Raw genomic sequence first — 20,221 nt, 5'->3', positions numbered from 1 at the left:
CACAAAGTTTAGCTCTACTAGAGATCACTTGGTTGTCTCTGGCCTTCCTCAAGCTCTGCCTCCTGCGCTCATTACCCAGGCTTAACATAAAATATATAATCTTTATGCAAAACTCTCCGTTAAGTCTTCTTTCAGGTCTGCACTTTTTAGCATAAAAGCCTGGGTTTCTTTGTCTTAAATATAACACAAAATATATACTAATCTCCAGAAAGCAAGCATTTTACAGCCTAAAAACAAATGTACTTCAATGTAAATGAAAACCCTCAATTTTCTATAGTTAAAGGAAAACAGAACATTTTGTTACTTGAACAATATAAGCAGTTTTATGCAACAATCAGTAACTTTGTCACTTGCATCCCCTAGGGTAATTTTGTAAATACAGCCTATTCTGTACTTGTTGAATACACTCTGGTTTTTTCACAATATTGTCACTTTACAGTGCTGGCAGGATGCAGCCTGCTTGTTTCTTACCAAACTCAAACTCAAACTCAAAATTCACTATTTTCCTCAGGATTTTCTGTGAACAGTCACCAGAAATCTGTCTTTGCTTCCCGTCTACACATTTTGATTCCCAGGCTCCCTGGTGCTTGTGACGTTATGATCACAGAACGATGCTATAGGCTAGAAAGGTGTTTTCTATTTCCTTAGCAATGGTCTTTACAGCCAAGGCAGGAACCTGTTTATGTGCAAAATGACAAGATGATTGTATGTGTGAGAGAGGGGCTGCATGTATTGAAAATGAAATAAGTTTGTTATTGATTTTATCATAAAGACAATGACTCGAGTCCAGGGCTGGCATCTGGGGGGGGGGGTGCGAGGGATGCCACTGCACCAGGGCCCAGACTCTGTTGGGGCCCATACCAAAGATATTGTATAATCTCTTTGCCCATACCAATTTATATTTTTATTTTTTAATTTACTTTTTTTCAAAGCCCATTATCGAAGTACAAAAGTGTCTACTCACACTCTTGTACCCGGGCCCAGTGAATCCTAGCACCAGCCCTGCTCGAGTCAGATGGAGACTTTTTTGCGTGACTCGAGTCACGTCTTTTGAGCAGGGTGTCAAGTAGAGTCGAGTCTTTGCTTGCAGGGACTCGAATCAAGTCGAGTCATTCGATGGTAACGACTCGAGTCACGAAAAAATTGAGACTTGATTCTGAGTCGAGTTGAGTCATTACAACTCTGCTTTGAGTTTTACAGACGCTGTTCAGGTTGCTAGGTTGCGGTCTGCCTGGCGTCTCGTGCAGCAGTGTCATCTGGGATCATTTTAGACACAATTTATTTATTTTTTGACACCAATAAACACCTTGTTCCTAACCAGAAGCACAGTCATTCCAAATGTGTAGGCTCTTTATTCATTCATATTTTATAGTAATATTACTGTAATAGCACAAAAAAACATGTTTGAATTATTAAAATATCAATATGGGCATTCTTCAACTCTCCAACCCCTGACAGGAAGCACAGGCATTATTACCAAAACAAAATCTTGGTAACAGCTGCAGCCACTCATTGGATATGTTTGTATGCAACTTAACTGTAAATATAATGAGAATGTTATTATTGTTATTATTATCATTATCATCATCATCATCATCATTTCAGTTTAACCCCTTTTTTAAATCAAATTGAAAACCCAATATAAATGTTACTTTTCTACTGCAACCCAGTTACCAATCACCTTTTCTCACCTGCGGAACCTAAGCAATGAATATTACAGTGCCTGGGTAGTCACCATCTGAGCCGTAGTCCCAGGCGATTTTCCTCTCTAACTCTAAAGGAGACAAAGGCCAATGCAGTACTCCCTAACTACACCCTATCGATACTGTGCAGTTACATTAACTAAAACTACACTCGCATCTCTCTGTACTTCTTTTTATTTTTATCTTCAAATGTAGTGACTCAAATTGTTTCAGTTGTTTCATAAACAGACTAGAGGAACAGACTGAAGCTTTCTGTTTCACATACAAGAACGTTTGGGTTCATCTTACAGAAAGTCTCACAGTGACAGTGCAATTGGATATATTTAACAATACGCTTTCCTGAAAACAAATACAGAAAGCTTAATTAATTATTTACAGCCTAGCTTCTTTGTGCCAAGATCAGCCAGTTGCATTTACAGCTGGTTGGCAATACCAAAGACACAATAGTAGGGATTTATGATGACAAAGCTTCAAAGACAACCGATGTAACAGTACAAAATACACTGTCAAATAGACTGAAAGGTGCTGAAGATCTTTTTTTTGCTTTTCAACTTTTTTTATGCACAATGCATAAGCTTAACTAGGTCAAGCAAGTCGCACGCAACATATTGTATATACATTTAAACTTCTACACAAGTACCAGTAATTTAAAAAAGCTATACCTGAATTAGATTTGTTTTATGTGCCATGGTTCAGCTAAAACACAGATACTGACTATAAATACACTGAACCAGCCTCCACAACATCTGCTCATTTTAAACCACTCTTCCAGTGCTGTATGTCAGTTGGTATGATTGCAGCTAGATCATTGGAGCAAGACTGTTCTACAGTACAGAATTGATTTGTTAACAAGTATGCACATCTAATGTATACAAATATGTATTTTTGTGTGTATTTTTCACAGGAAGCAAATAATGTTACACTGACTTATGACCGAAAGCCAATCACTACTGTGAGGAGCCAGCAACCAAAAATAATATTACCTAGTTGGACAGTGCCATCGGAAAGTCATGCTGCCTGCTGGTGTCAGAACTTTAAGGATATTATTGTCCTTTAGGATGTGCCTCCAAGATGTGAAGTCACAGGGAGAGTATTATTGTCCAGGTCCCAGACAGGTGTCCAAGATTTTAGCAATATGCTTAGAGGCACATTGACTTTTAAATATTTCATAAACAAAATATATTTATCCACTCTTATACCAAAAAAAGGTTGCATGCAATGAACAAAATATTGATTTATGAAACATTCAAAGTAATATTGATCATTAGTGGCTTAAATATATATCAAGTTCTTGGGATCAAAAAGGTGATTTAATGAGGACTGGCAGATTCAAGAAAAGGACTTAAAGCAGTAATTTGTTTATTAAAGAGGATATAAAATTAGTTCATGCTAGTATTCAGTGGTTTAACTAATATATAAACATAATACAAATTTGCAAGTTTGTAAAATTCACATTTAGACTATTTAAAAATAAATTAACACTATAATTACTATATTGGAAAACTCGCCGCGTCCCATAAGAAAGTTTGATACACCTCCAAAGGGCCCCCAGTATTCTTTTACTGTGAGAGCATCATCTGTGTATAAGTGAAAAAGTCATGCCTGAAATTCAAGGCTACTTTTTTAAAAAATGTATTTGTATATTTATTTAACCCATTCACAGATACCAATACCAGAGTGGGTAAATTTACCTTCCTTACCTACAACACCCGATCCAGCTACTGCTGTTCAAAACCTGCTACAGAGCCCTAGTACTACAAGTAATAATACAGAAAGGCATATAAACGTATCAGAGAATCAGCTTGAAACCCTGGAACTGCAAAGAAATGAACTAAGAACAAGACATAAACCAAAATGGTCAGTATCTCTTTTTAAGAATTGGGAAGCTGAAAAGTATTTTGATACTGAATTTGAAACTGCTGGTCTGGAGACATCATATCTGTAACAGGACACCATAATGAAAGTTCAATTCGCAGCTACTGGACAGCAGATGTTCAGCAAAAACACAATTGGTCTTCAATACTGTCCTCGGCTGGATCTTCCAAACAAGACTCAAAACCAACCAATCAAGCACTAAATCCTGTTCATGTCACTACCACACCAGCCAGTTCACTCCCTGTCAGCTCAAATGATGCTCCAATAACAAGCAGTTTCCAGATTCCATGGACACAGACTGTTCAGTAATTGCTGTGTTTATTTCGATGGCAATGTCCAGATTATAAATAGGGGTTTAAAACCCTAACAAGTTCATAAAAAACAAAAATCAATTTACTAATTAAAAACTAATTGTTTCTCTCTTTATATGTATATGCTCTCTGCCCCATATATATATAGATATATAATACTTATATCTATATATATATATGATATACATGATGATATTTGATTATGATTTGCATTATTATTGTTTCCATTAAACACAAACGTTTTTACAAAGGTATTTGTTTCGTTAGAATTTTTGCATTTTGTTTGGTGAGCCTTTTGTTTTGTCCCGCGTGCCCTTTTGTTTTGTGTTCTCAGTGTTTTGTTTGAAAAGTCTGTTTGTATTTAATAAACATACTGCTGCGACAGTTTCAGCTCCACATTTCTGTGTCCTGCTTCCAGGTCTTGTCACACACCACAAGGCCCATCCTTTCACAGTATGTCATCCTTGTTTTTCATTTAAAAAATGTTTGGGACCATTTTCTTAGAACATCTTTACTCAGCGGAAAGGTATCCAACGAATCAGTACAAGTTCAAGGTAAATCTAGGTTTTGAGGTGTTTAATGATTTTTTAATAGCAAAGATGTCTCTACCATGTAATAGTTGACCTTGACTTTCATTACTGCCCACACCTTTTTTTCCCACATAACTCCCTTCATGGTCAGCTACCACATGGTAGCGCCATCATCGATTGGCACTATCGCTTAAATAGAACACAGGACAATGGTAAAACCAAAGCTCCAAAAAAGAAACAGACATTAGAACCCATACAATATAATTCTTAAACCTTTGGAAGTGACATAAACAGGTTACATTATTGACCAGACAGCTGAGAGGGCGCAGATATATATTTAACTCTGCGTGGAATAACCTCAGCTGGAAGCATTTAAAAGGCAGCTTTAACTTCCAGTGGTGATAAGCTAAGCCAGGCAACATAATATGCTACATTGTCTATCACTGGCAGTCTGGTGTATGCTTCACATATGGCATTTGGAGCTGGGGCAGTAACAGGGTTTGGGAAGTTCCAGTATTGAGTTACCTGCCCTGACTAAATTAAAGAGACAGGCAGGTCTATTGGCCCAAGCATGTGCTGAGTGCATAACTTGCCACACAGAAATGGGCCACTTATGGCCACAGCTCCACAGAACTCTATCACCCCCCCCCCCCCCCCCCCCAATGAAAAATAACAGTAATAGAGGCAAGGTCAAGATGTAAACACAAACTGGTTTATTTATTAAATACAAAAGTACCAATTTATTCAGTATGACAATAACTAGGTTGATAGTGGATATTCGCACATTCACTACATTCTACTCAATTAACAATTCCTAGCTCCTACTTACAAACCCGCAAAAGAATGCCATTTCATCCTACGAAAGATGTCTTGCTAAGAAATAATTTAAGCCATGTCTCACTGAATTGCGAGTTAGTAATCTTTAATTATGAACACACATTCATAGTCACTTTACATTGTACAATAGGCTACACCATATAAAAGGTTCCTAGCTCCTACAAACAAACTCGCAACAGAATGCCATGTCAAACTATGCCAGATGTCATGCTAAGGAGTAATTTAAGCCATGTCTCATTGATTTGCGAGTTAGCAATATCTAATTATGAACACAAAAACAAGCATACATATTCACGTTACATAGGTTACATCATATAATGGTTTATAGCTCCTACAAACAAACTCACACAAGAATGCTATTTCACCCTATGAAAGATGGCATGCTAAGGAATAATTTAAGCCATGCCATGTTGATTTGCGATTTAGTATTATGTAGTTATGAACACAAAAAGTATGCATACATATTCACTTTATATTGTACAGTAGGTTACGTCATATAATGGTTAATAGCTCCTGTATAAAAACCTGCAAAAAAATGCCATTTAACCCAATGACAGATGTCATGCTAAGGAGTAATTTAAGCCATGCTTTGCTGTTTTGCGAGTTAGCAATCTCCAGTTATGAACAAGCAGAATATGCATTCATTGTCACTTTACATTGTACAATAGGCTAGGTCATATGACGGTTCATAGCTCCTGCATACAAACTCACAATGGAATGTGAAAGTCTTGATGCTAATGAACAATTTAAGACATGTTTCATTAATTTGCGAGTAGTAATTTCTAGTTATACACACTCACAGTACAATAACACAAAAAATGTATTTGAATGTTGCAGTTACTTTGAGAGAAAACCCGTACGTCTCAAAATAGAGCAGCAAAGGAATCAATGACAAACATGATTATTAATACAGTTGTAAGATAGAAAATAATTAAATTCAATATACAGTTTTTTTTTTTGCAAAGGATTGGCCCTACTACTACTGTATGTTTTTAATGTTGATTCAAAACAAGAACAGCAAGAGTAATAATAATAATAATAATAATAATAATAATAATAATAATAATAATAAATGCAAGTCTTTGCTTTGAAACGTCATGATTTTAATTTAACTAAACAAACAAAACTTATCTATATGTATTTGTATTCAATGTATTAAATTGTAAGTTGAAAACATGTATCATATGTTGTATTCTTTGCTGCTGAAAGTACAGCTCTGTGTAAATGAATCGTTAATAGCGCAATGAAACTTCTAAACTAAAATGGACTGATTGTAACAAATTAAGAAAAAAAATGCATATGAAGGAAGATCAGACAGAATAAATGTCTATTTTGTGTTTTGCCGGATTTTTCCCCACTCCTTTTGGAATGGATAACTAAAAATCATAGAGCATGGACTGTTACCGACTACAAAATCTTAAAATCTGTTCTGTTAAAAAAAAAAATATATATATGCACGGACACACACACACACACACAAACTACCGATTAGTACAGGAGAGTGGAGGCAGACAGAGTTTTTTAAGGACTCAACATCTCATTTCCTGCTACCTTTTACCAGAGCCTCTTGTCCTTCAGTCCTGCATCACTACAGTTTGGTTTGGTTCTTTTTTCTCGAATCTCTCGCTCTCACTAAACCCTTGTGGTCCCCTGATCTGCAGGTGGCCACCCGCCTAACTGGAGACAACAGGGGTTTAATGCTTGTACAAATGAATCTCATTATTCAATGATTGCAGTGTATTGGGGACTGGGAGAGGATGAATTCTGATAAAAAGTGACGTTAAAGTCAAACAAAAAATAAAAAGCCTTAACTGTCCAAAACAGAGTAAAAATAAATGAGTAGTGAGCCGCTCCAATTACAATAGTTACATTAGCTGTGTTTGCATTATAAAGTTCAAATCCAATGGCCACTGTTTGGGTTGTAAGTGCAAAGCTTTGCTATCAGAAATGTAAGTCAATCCAGTTCATTTACACAATAACATGCACACAATTATCAAACTCTACCAGGATGAATTAAGTACGTACAGTATTTGTTCATCCTGACACATCTAACATGTTTTGACCCTTAACCCTTAATCACCACATATTAATTATGTACAAGCTCTTAAGTATATGTGTAGTAATCATTTCTTGACCCATACCAACACTTTTGGGCAATTAATTTAATCTTTTTGTATTTAAAAGGTTACTACCTGAATTGCAGAAGATAAAGAGATTTTGGGCCATTGCCTTGTTGGCCTTATTATGGAGGAACACAACAAAAACTTACAATGGCAAATTCTATCCAGGGAAATTGCATATTCGTAATAAAACAAGTATGGACTTAATGTGCAAATATAGCTATATGTGTAAAAAACACAGGATGTGCTTTTTCTTAGTTCAGCTTAGTTCCCTTACATTTAGAAAGCTGAAATCTTGTCGTGTTCGACTTGGGGTTGTCTTGTGAATGACCTCATCGTGATGCAGAACTTTCACTTTAATCAAAGCCGATCTGAAGAAGATTCGATACCAGAACTGATCCAATCATTCCTTCAAATCAAAATGAGACTAGTTTGAATTATGCTCCAGGGTAGCCCTAAATGTTCAAAACTAGGCTATTAGGCAATACTAACATTTTTAAAAAATTAATACAAAAAAAAAAAAAAAAACTTAATTTGGTAATACATAATGCAGACCTATGTTTTTAAATAAAATGATCAAACCATCTGATTTATTTATTTCAGAAGTGTAAAAGTGGGCTAACCCATACGGAAATAACTTAGTTTGCATATATTATAAGCAATAAATGTTACAGTTACATGCCTTCTTATTTTTCTTAATTTGTTTTTGTATTCATATATGATCATATATAAATTATATACAGATTGGTTATAACATTGGCTGGATTTTATAGCATTTTTCATATAAGAATTGTATGTGCTAGTATATGGAACATACAGTGCTCTCCAGATTTAATTCTAAATGTATGTTGTTTTATATAATCTAAATACATGCCCTTCGTGTGGTGAATGTTTTACACAAATTACTTCATATTTTCATATATTATCCATTATCCAAGTAAGAAAAATGTGGCTATTAAGCCAAACTGTTTTAAACTCTGCAAATAAGTTTATAAGTTTCACTTTGTGTTTCTTCATTAAAGTGTGTTCAAACTAGACGTTTAATAAAACATTAGTGTAAGCCCTTAATTTTTATTCTTCGGGGTGATGTGGTCTGAGGGTTCTGGTTGGGACAAAACAACACTTTGACATAGCTAAGAGTTCTAGCACTTTTTCTTTTATTTTGTTTCACAGCTGAGCGCAGACACATGCTACAAAAACAAAAACACAGGGCAGCGGCCAGACGCTGCTGCTCAGTGGCCAGCCAGAAGACTACTACATGTGCGTCACCAAAAACTGTCTGACTACACACACAACATAAATAGCAGTATTCCGTAGGAAAAGCCTTACAATAAAATAGTAAACGAAATATAATCAATGTCACATTAGTATAAATTTAGATGAATGAAACAATAACAACCCAAAATACAGTAACTGTTCAGCCCAGCACTGGAGAATGCATAATCCAGACACTTCTGCCACATCTGACAGGGTATACCATTGTTATTGGGGTGTAGAATGTTTTTTTTTTTTTTTTTTTTGTGTGCTGTAGAAAGTTATGTGCAGCATTTCCTTTTATAAGGATTGCTATTATGTGTATTTACTTGATCCAGGCTGTGGTCAAAGCAGCAGGGCTTCTTTTGTATAGTATCTGATCAAAATTTTAAACATACAAAAAGCCAAGTTTGAAAAATTAACAGCACATAAAACATACCTACAAAGGGACAAACTAAAGAATAGACTTAATAGTATTAACTAGCTTAGTTAAACAGGAGACTGTGCTAGAGAAAGAATGGTGATGAATCTGCTCCCTGACCTGTGAGGGCGCTGTGTAAAGGGCACAGTGTGCCCCGGACTGGATGGTCTGACAATTCATTCCAGGGAAAGGTGGACGTTGGCCATCTAGAAAGGGGGCGGAGCCATGGTACACCAAGTCATTGCCTCAGATGGGAAGAGCTGTGGCTACCGCGGATTGGAGGAAAAACTTTTGCACTCGCTAACCAAGGGGGCTTCGCTGATGGTACAAAAGGGGACATGGCGAAGTGATCTGCTCATTGGTTATGGTTAAGAGAGAACTGCTGAAGGAAAATAAAATAAACCGTGACTGTTTAGTGTTTGTTTTCTTGTTTTTAATTGTACTTATTTGTTCTTATTAGAACTCTAACACGTACCAGGAGCTGTTGTTTAAGGCCAGCACCAACCCGGACAACACTTCACTGCACATGAATAAAATTATATTTCACAGCTTGCACGTTGTAACTTCGGAACTAGTGATCGTGTTTGTGTCTTTGTGTGTGTTTATACTGTGTTTATTTCGGGACTGTGACCTGTGGTCACAAACTGTGCAGTACACATTGCTGTGTATTACCAGGGATTATTATTTACAGTCACAAAGGCCTGGATTACAAATGGAAACCAAGAATTGTTTGGACCATGAATTTTGTTGTCATCTGTTAGGCATTGCATCACTTCTACACCTGTGCACTGCAAACCACTTTGCCACAGAGACAATTTAGGCTTATCTTCCCCTGTGCCATCAATGTACACCGAACATGTATTCATATTTTGCGTGTTAGTTGGAGATTATTAACTCGCAAATCAATGAAACACGTCTAAATTTACTCCATAGTATAGCATCTTTCATAGGGTGAAAGAGTATTCCTTTGCAAGTTTCTTTGTAGGAGCTATGAACCATTATGCATCTTAGCCTGTATAGTTAGCACTCACAAAAACAGTGACATGCGCCTCCTTCTCACTAGATAAAAACTATCCAGAAGAAACCCACCAGATCCCCAAATCATGGAAACAAAAAGCACTTTCCTCAATTCATCTCAGCTACAGTTCACCATAGTGAACTAATCAGGCCACACAAGTTTAAATAATCGGGCTAAAAACAGTTCAATTATCAGACATGTCCTATAATAGACTAATACAAGTATCAAGGTAGCGAGTGTGATTAGCTGGCTACGTGCGTTTCAGCCAAAAGCTCCTTTTCAGCTGAGTAGAAAGAAAAGTAAACACAGATCAGTAAACTTTTTCTTTAAATAAGTTTGCTGCAAGGCTTTGACTTTTTGTTTTTATTTACACAGGGTGACCAAGTGCTGCGATCGTTTGCAGCACTGGGCAAATGTACAAAGAAACATGTGTCAGATTTCCCATTTAATTATTTATTCCAGGTACCTGGTGCTGAGTAGAGCTGCATTACGTCGCCTGATAGTATAGGCGGAGGTGGGACGCAAACCCAGGACCCCCTGCTCTGAAGCATAGCACCGATACCGCTGTGCAAAAGAGCTGGCTCACTTGCAGGAGCTGGTATCGGGCTTATGTCTTCATATTTGATTGCGTCACCTACCAACCCTGACTCCTACCCCTGTGCATGCTACACTCTCTCCTGCCAGCCTCAAGTCTGCCCTCAGACTGGCTCACCAGCGACGGCAAGTGCTTTATGAAACACATACAGCACCAACCGCTGCGTCCTCACAACCTCATTGCATATCTCATTGCAGGACTTTTGTGAAATGGGCCCCAGCCATACACATCTGTACTTTTTTGTTTTCACTTTGAAAAGCACTATACACTTTTTAATCCATGGTCAGCACCATTGATTAGATTCAGGGCTGGTGCAAGGATTCACTGGGCCCTGGTGCAAGAGTGTGAAGTAGCCCCCCCCCCCCCCCCCCCCCCCCCCCCCCCCCTCAAAAAAAAAAAAAAAAAAAAAAAAACTCAGCCTAAAATAAATGTAATTGAAGTTTTGTTCCTAAAATAAGTACAAATCATGTTTGATTTATGGGGAATTCAACGTCAGTTTATTTAGCTGCACATGATTTCAACTCTTAACTCTCTGGTACAAAAGTCAGGCCAAGTAGCTGGATCATAAAAATCACATAAAGGTGCCTGACTGGGTATCAGGTTTACAATACATGATTCAGTACCTTGTATTTGCTGTTGTTGTACATTTCCAATCTGATGTCTCTGTGTCACAAAGACGGCTGCAGTAGGTGACTTCAGACCAGAAACCAGGAAATAAACAACAGAGCGGTGGAGTTTGGTGAAGCGGAGCGATTGGTTTCACTCAGGGTTTAATAATGAAACAGACAGAAAATAAAAGGTTGTAAAGTCAAAACACACAGGACACGGCACTTTAGCCAAAATTAAGAGACAAACAAAACGGACTACACAGACAAACACGGTGAGCTGATATTTTATTATTTTATTATTATTATTATTATTATTATATTATTATTATTATTATTATTATTATTATTATTATAACCTCCGTCTCCAATCCCGTTCTCCACTCACCGAACACACAACCCCGAGTGAGTGAAAATATGCAGCTGTACCGAGACTCAATTGCTAATCAATCATTCGATTGGAGTCGAGGTACAACTGCATGTGAATTAATAAAGTGCAATTCCCTGTTTTACCTGCACGTGAAGTGCTGTGCAATCCTCGTGCCTAAATACAAATATACATTTTAAATAACTGTTCCACAGACCCATTTATGTCCCATGTACGAATGACTATACACCAAAATTAACACACAACACGCAACATATAACACTGAAATACACACAGGGGCGGGCAACATTGCCACACTCTGATTCACGTCTTTCCTCTGGCTCAACTGTTGTTTATTTTTCGTGCGAGGAGGAGGTCGGCAGTTCCGCTGCTGGACTATACTTCCATCTGCTGTGGTCGGCCCACTTTTAAACCATTTACTGTATACTTTTTTTTTTTTAACATTTTCTGCTTCTTTTTGGGAAATTTCTAGCTGTCTTTTCTGCTCTTTTTGCTTTAAACAACCCCCCCCCCCCCACACCGTAAATTGAACAGTTTGTTGTTTTTTAATTGACATTAACCGATTATAAAGTTTCACACCGAGTCCCTCCTACGTAGCTTTGATTTGATAATGTGTGTTTTGACTGACAGTACAACTTTGCCACGGTTTAATTTTGAACCACCAGGAGAACAGTTTTTTGTTTTTGTTTTTCAATAATGGACTTTGAAAAAACTTAATATTTTAACATATATACTTAATATAACTTAATAAACTTAATATAAAAAGTTAATATTTTAAATTACTCACTTTGGCTAACTTCCAATTACATGTACTGGGTGACTGCTACATTTGTCCGGGACCATGTATAAAATTCGTAGAATCAGGAAATTTGTTTAATCCAAGTTTGTTTTAATGATAGTTGACTGAGGTTAGTTGCCACTTCTTTGCCTTGTATTATTGAAAATACAGTACATTTACGAATATGACTACCAGCAGCATAGCAGTTCTTGGATTTTGCCACTAGATCTATGAAACTAGAGGATAACAGCAGTAAGCAAAACATTTTTTTTTAACAAAATGCATTAGGATTCTATTGTAATACCAATTAGCCTTAATAAACTATATCATGTTACGCCAAAAACTTTGAATGGTTCAACCATGAGCCATGACATGGTCAACCCTAAGGCCCCCTTTTACCATGATTGGTTTGTATGGTATGTGGCACCACAGCCAGATGTTCAACTTATATTTTACATTATCAGGTTTTGAAGAATATGTTCATTCATCAGAGCCCGTCATTTATGCCATGGGTGATCATGAAACAAGCAGGGTCAACAATGGTAATTGAATGTCTGGGAATTGTATCACAATAGTATGGAAGAAATAATTATCATTAGTCCTGATACAGTAACACGTTGGTACTGGTACCTCACTATATTACCAGTGTGCATTGTTTCATATCATATTATACCATTGGAAAGTGAAATATGAAAATGTCAACAATGTACCATTTTACTAATGCTAATGCCACCATTGTACCTGATATTGTTAATGGAGATAATTGTGGTAATTTCAAAATCCTCACTGTATTTAGAACTCATGTCCTCCAGGTTGTACTTCTTCACTTTCAAACTGCCCTAAGTATCCCATTGTCAAATATGCAGTATCTTTTTCAGAAACAAAGAAAATGTAGTGCTAATGTGTGTGTCAATCATGATTGTGTGTAGATCAAATCAAAGTTTCACATTAAAAATTCACAAATAAACAACACCTCTCACTATAACTTGATAAGGGTGCTCATTAAATCATAGGTCTACAATAGAAAAAAAGATAATTGACTTTACTGACAAATTGCAATTCATATAATTGAGGCAACCCCCCCCCCCCCCCCCCCCCCAAAAAAAAAAAACAATAGTTGAACATTCTTAGCTACTAATTAGTTCCAATTTTCATTTACAAATTTATTTTAAATAATCATTTAATATCAAATCACATCCAGATATTTTTTAAGGAATATAGCTGAACAAAATGATATATGACACATCGCATGTAAAGCAGCATCTTGCCTGTGGCGTTTAAGGTGCCAATTACTCAGTGATTGTTTAAAAAAAGATCCTCTGATGGCTGTTTCACGGACGCTCTTACTTGCCTCACTGCAGCAATTGTGGCTCCAGAAATAGCAACAGAAAACCAAGAACTATTACAAGGCACACCTTGGCAGCTCCTTTATATTCATATTGTCTTCACTGACATATGTTGACAATCTTCTAACCAAGCAAAACGAGAACTGAGCATCGTTTTATTTTTATAAACACAGTTATGAAGACATTGACAGCTCTGTAAGTAGCAGTATCATCTCCACAATTTAAGGGATGTACTGTATAAGATTACAACATTTCAGAGTTTTCCGAAAAGCACTAAAATACTCACATCAGAACATGCAGACTAGGCAAAAAGATAAGGCTATGGTAGTAATAAATATCTACAACTTTGACTAGAAGTTAAGTTGACGTGATCATGAAAACTACATGACTGGAGACATGCATATATTCTCCCTCTCTATTAAACACTGTGACAAAGTGACTTGCTTTGCGCAGGTGTAGTTGGTGCAGTGCTCAGGAAAAACACACACAAGAAATAAATAGACTAAGTTGACTAAGATTCATTCACTCTCTGTCACAAACACATACACACACACATACATACATACACAGTATTCCATTGGTTTGTATATAATAACCGTGCCGATATTTTTTGAAAAGACCTGACAGCCCCACATTGTTTTTTAACTGTAGACAGAATATTTACAGAATACTTAACTGCTACTATAATCATGATTCATTTATTATTAATAGCGTTATCATTAAATTATATCAAATCTTTTTTTTTATTTATTTACAATAATGGTAACCTATGTTGTGTTGCCCAAATACCTATAAAGTCAGTAAAAACACGTTTTCCCTTCATTGTAAATAAAAATGTGATTTGGTATAGTTATAACGCTATTAATAATAAACAAACCATGCAGCATGGTCCTAATAGCAGTTGTTAAGTATTCTGTAAACATTTCGTCCAGTAGTTAAAAAGTGCAATATGGGGCTTGCTTTCAAAAGATATCGCCACAGACATGAATGAAATACCTAATGTGATTGAGATCATTGATATAGATTTTGCCTAGACATATCTGTAATATTGTCAGACTCACCTTCACATGTCTGTATGCACATATTATATAATATATTTTTATAATACTGTAAGTGTTCGGTGGCTACTTTTATTCATGTTGAGTTTATTTATCACTGAGGTGAGCAAAGAGTAACAGAGAAAATGCATGATTAGAGGAATTCACCAAACAATTAACGATAAACAAATGTGTATTTGTATAATAAATGTATACATGTATAATAACTAACAACTACAAACACAAATGACACAAATGACATCTCAAACATACTTATTTTTAGCCTACAATTATACATACTAAAATACATACAAAAGTAGATGTCAACATAAGAAAATAAAATCTAACTAATAAAGACAGATGGCTTACCCCTTTCCCATCCAAAAAATAAATAAAACATGTTTTGTTTTTTTAATCTGTGTTGTATGATTTTTACCCACACACCAGATAATCACAAATCAGCACTGCATATGTGAAGTTATCTAAATAAATGTACATTCTGCATGAAAAAATGTAAAATTGTTAAATGAAGTTTACAAATTATACACAAAATAGATATTCCCATTATTTCTTATTTAATTTCCATTTGGCTGCTGCTCGCAGATGAGAGAGCTGTCTCGCTGTACACTGGTAGTTTCTATAACAGTTAATTATGCTTCCATTCATTTTCTTTGATCTCGTTAACATGCATTTTGATTAATGAGTTCCCCTTATTTAGTTGTTGAGACAGGAAGTGATGTATGTGATTGTGGCGGAGTGTTCCGCCCCTTTATGTTTGCAAGTGTTTTATGTTGTATGTAGTGTGTTAATGATGGTGTTTATGTATAAAATACATGGGATATAAATACGGGTTACAAGCACAAGTGTTTAAAATGTATATTTGTATTTAGGCATGAGGATTTTACAGCACTTCACATGCAGGTAAAATAATATGTGAGCATGGGGAATTGCACTTTTATTAATTAACGTGCAGTTGTACCGAGACTCCAATTGAACAATTGATTAGCAATCGATTCTCAGTACAGCTGCCTAAAAGCTGCATGTTTTCACACACTCTGGGTTGTGTGTTTGGTGAGGAGAGACCGGGTGTGGAGAGGAGAAAGTAAACAAGTAAATAATTGGTTCAAACTCACCGTGTTTGTCTGTTCATCTGCTGTTTGTTAGTATTTGTTTCATGTAGTGTTAATCCGTTTTGTTTGTCTGTTTGTTTGGCCAACGCGCCCTTTGTTTTGTGTGTTTTATTTAAAACCTTTTGTTTGTGATTATTGTTATTTAATAAAACTCTGGACGCCATAGCGTCACAGATTCACCGCCATTCCTAATTGTTTGGAGTCTGCATTTCTGGTCTGACGTCACCCCTACAAAGCCATTAAGCTTTTTAACGGGAATGCGTTCATTAACAACATCATTGACTCAATTTCAAAGCATTAGAGGTTGATTTATTTAACACATTTAGTCTGAAAATTACTTGTTACAAAACTCTTGTTATTATACCATGAGTTCGATACAATAACACTGTTTTTTGAAAATCCTGCCCCATTGTGCTAATACAAAACAAACAAACAGCATTCTTGAGCCACATTTGCCAAACCAGTTAACCTGTTCAATAACCCTCCACTGATACATGTTTAGTTCAGTGACTTTTTGGACAAAACAGCTCATTGTTATCATGTGACTTCCCATAATCTCTTACTTCAGTACCCCTTAAGATAAGTCAGTGCTGTTGTCATTGATGGTTAGCAGAAGAGGCATTCAATCAGCAGAAGCATCATTTCAGCTCTCATTATTCTTAATGTGATGCAGCTAAATTACTTAGAAAAACCAACAAAAAACAATTTTTAACAAGAACACCACTGACTGTATCCAGTGGTGCATGGCCTTCTTAGAATGCAAGTTCTTAGCGAAAGACTTTTTTGTTTTCCTTGAAAGGTAATGCATTTTTTTTAGCATTCCGTGAGGGAGCTTTTATGTAAATATCATTCCAGAACTGCTGTTGGTACTTCAACAGCTAATTTCTGATAAACCATTATTTTCAGTGTTATGGAAACTCCAATGGAAAATCAAATAAAAAAAAACAGCTCATATTGTGACTCACTGTGATCATGTGGTTACCAGATGTCAAAGATCTAATTCTTTTGCGATACTAGCTTCATACTTGGCACTCAACTGTAGAAGAAATTAAAATGCTGCTACAACCACACTACCATATTTGGTGACCTAATATGACTGGCATATTAAGGTCATGTTGACATAAAAAAATTGGGGCATAAAGACAGAACACTTATTTTCTCAATTAATGCTGTTACCAGTGTTGTCCAATGTTTTCCAGGACTGTTTCTCTGTGTGAACAGGCTGGCTTCGTGGTGCTGTCAGACCCGAAAGGAAATCCAGAACACAGTATTGTGAGTAAAGCGCTACTGGGTAGATTTATTTAAACAAAACAAACAAAACAGAAACACTGAACAAAACAAAAGGCATGCTGGCCAAAACAAACTGACTAACAAACACTGACCTTTAACAAGTAGCAGGCTGGTGTAAAACCAGCACGTGTAGCAATTGTTATTCTTTAGTTTTAATTATCCTTTCCTTCTTCCTGAACACACCAACCCTGTGTGAGTGAAAAACTGACTCTTTTATGCAGATTTACCAGGACTCACTTGCTAATCAATCATTCACTTGAATCCCACATAGTCAGCATGTGAACTAATTGTGCAATCCCCGTGCCCACATACAAATACTCACTTTAATCTGCACGTGAAATCCTTGCAAAAATTCCATGTTCGTCCCTGTGGAAAATTAGCAAATTTGGTTTCCACAGTCTTTACAGGTCGTACGCAGTTGTTTTCTATGATTCTATCAGAGAAGTTCCACTGCCAGCATTTTCCAATACCTTTCACTGCCACTGACTATGTCAATGATTGAGAGATATTTTTCCGTTTTGCTCCTCGTTTACAACCTATTCCATTAGATATCTCATTTTCCTTACATTTCACCCCTAGGGATGCTCTGTCTGTGTTCATGAAAACCCTCAATGTCTAGTTCCCTCTAAATTTCTTTGTTAAACTGAACTCCCTGAGGGCATGGCTGGTGCTGACGGCTGCAATCATTTCTTTGTTGGCCATGTTTCAGGCCTGGTGCAATCATCGCAATCATTGCTAGCTGTTCATAAAAAATAATGCACTCTAGGAATGCAGTACTATTTCATATTGTTATCATTATAGTAATTAGTTCCCCAGTTAAAGAACAATTTTTACTTGTATTGATTGCTTTGCCCTCAGTGTTCTAATTCTTTGTCACAGGAAAAAAAAAGTTAAAAGAAAGAGTTATCATTCTATATATTTATCGGATGTCAGAGGTATGGGTCAGCAACCATATTTTGAAAGAAAAATGTCATCTTTACTTTTCTTAAGAGGGTCTGTGTGAAAACTCAAACAGTTTTCACATATACACTTTCCTTACCATTAAAAATCCACTCGGTATCGACAATTCTTATCGCACACCCTTGATGCTAATCTGTCTTGAAAGTTTAGCCCCCTCCCCACTGCCCTTCAATGAGTTTTTAGTGATAAACGGTATTAGACACAATCGTGTGCTGTATATATATTAGTGATGGCCACCAATATCAAAATTTTGATATGACATAGATATTGCTCGATACAGATATCATGGGATTAAAAAAAAAAAAAATGAGTGTAAGCTCGCTAATACTGCAAGAAATACAAATGCAGTATAAGTTTATTTGACATTAAGAGACAATAAACCCTATACATACCTTCATTATCAGTCTTGTAGGCAAACAAACACCACACACAAGAACACTGAGCATCAAAATAAACGTATCACTTATATTTGGAAAAAACTGACTTTTTATTGTGCTGATTAACAATTGATATCACGAAGATGCTGCAAAATGATCTCTCAATCTTGCAAAAGCTTGTGTTTGTTTACATTGAGGAGGAGAGCACTGCTGGTGCCAGCACTTGTGTTAATATTAAATCTGCGCACCTGTGCGGCGTGTCAGCACCCAGTGCTCTGTGTCAGTATTGTTTGTTGACGACCCACACATGTAACAAACCCTCGTTACAGCAGTTAGGACCCTGACATTCCTAGATCAATATGCATTGTGATGTATTCCTACTTTTATACTTTGCTATGACATACTTTACAGTTTTGAATTATTTTACAATGGCATACCATACTAATGTTGTGTATATATGACTTTCACTGTGGAATTCCTTGGATTGAGACATTCAAATAATTGAAGAGATTCAAAATAGGAACGGAATGTACTTTACCTTTTACACCAATGCATTTTTATCTCTATTTGATTACATCTAGAAGGCTAGATGCACACTTAATTTTAGTTTAATAATATCCCTTTTGTGGATTTATACTATTTTGAAATACCCATCATTAGTTTCAGGCAAGAAATCAAATTAGCTGAAAATATTATTGAAAACTGTAATGTTGTTAATATTGCCTGCCTTTAGTCTGGGTTCATAATTTAACTTCGTGCAACTTAACTTACTTAAGAAAAAAAAAAAAAAACATGCAACAAAATAATCAGTTCAGTTGGTATTTTTTAAATTCAGTATGGGTTTGTGTTGTTTGCATTAAGTCGTTCTCATCCCTGTGTATAAAGTTTAGTAGTTTGGATTCAGTACTTTTGTTATCATGCGTCATGCTGATGAATTGCTGATCCATTCCAATCTATACTAACTCTCATGCATCCTAATAAAACTGGTACAGTTAAATTGCCAGTAGCCTCATGTGGGTTTAGCAATACAAACCAAGACATACATATGTAACAATTTAAAAAACAAAACTTGTATGGCACAACTTCAAAAGTAAAAATCTACTTTAATTTTTGAATGCAGAAATATTGTTTGATTTGTTTTGACTTTTGCAACCTCTTAATGGCTCATTAGCAGCTTTGAAGATGATTCCCTACGATGTTATGTGAACAAGAGAGAGTAACATACCTTGTTTCAGAACTAATAGCTCTCACACACAGTATTTAATACATTCATTGAAAATATAGCCAGTTAGTCACTGCTTTACATGCTTCTGAATGATTTCTTTCCTCGAAGTTTGCTTCACTTATTTAACTAGTTTGCCTTGTTGGCTGTTTCCCTGAAATAATGGGTTGTGCATCCGGGAGCTGCCCTGGTTTTTATTATTAGATTCCCCTTGCTGCTGCAGCTCAAGGTGGTGAGGGTCGCTCTACTTTATCTCCCCCACAGCATTTCTGACACCACTGTCTCCTGACAGACTGAGATGTACCCAAGGAACTTGAGCAGAAATAGATATTAGGTACTAACCACTATCCATAATACATGAACTGCTTGACATGATAAAATTATTGAACGCCAGAGTGTAAAAACCAAGATCTAAAAAAAAAAA

This window comes from Polyodon spathula, chromosome 8 (genome assembly GCF_017654505.1).
Source record: "Polyodon spathula isolate WHYD16114869_AA chromosome 8, ASM1765450v1, whole genome shotgun sequence".
Classification (NCBI taxonomy): domain Eukaryota; kingdom Metazoa; phylum Chordata; class Actinopteri; order Acipenseriformes; family Polyodontidae; genus Polyodon; species Polyodon spathula.
This window is presented reverse-complemented; position numbering follows the sequence as displayed.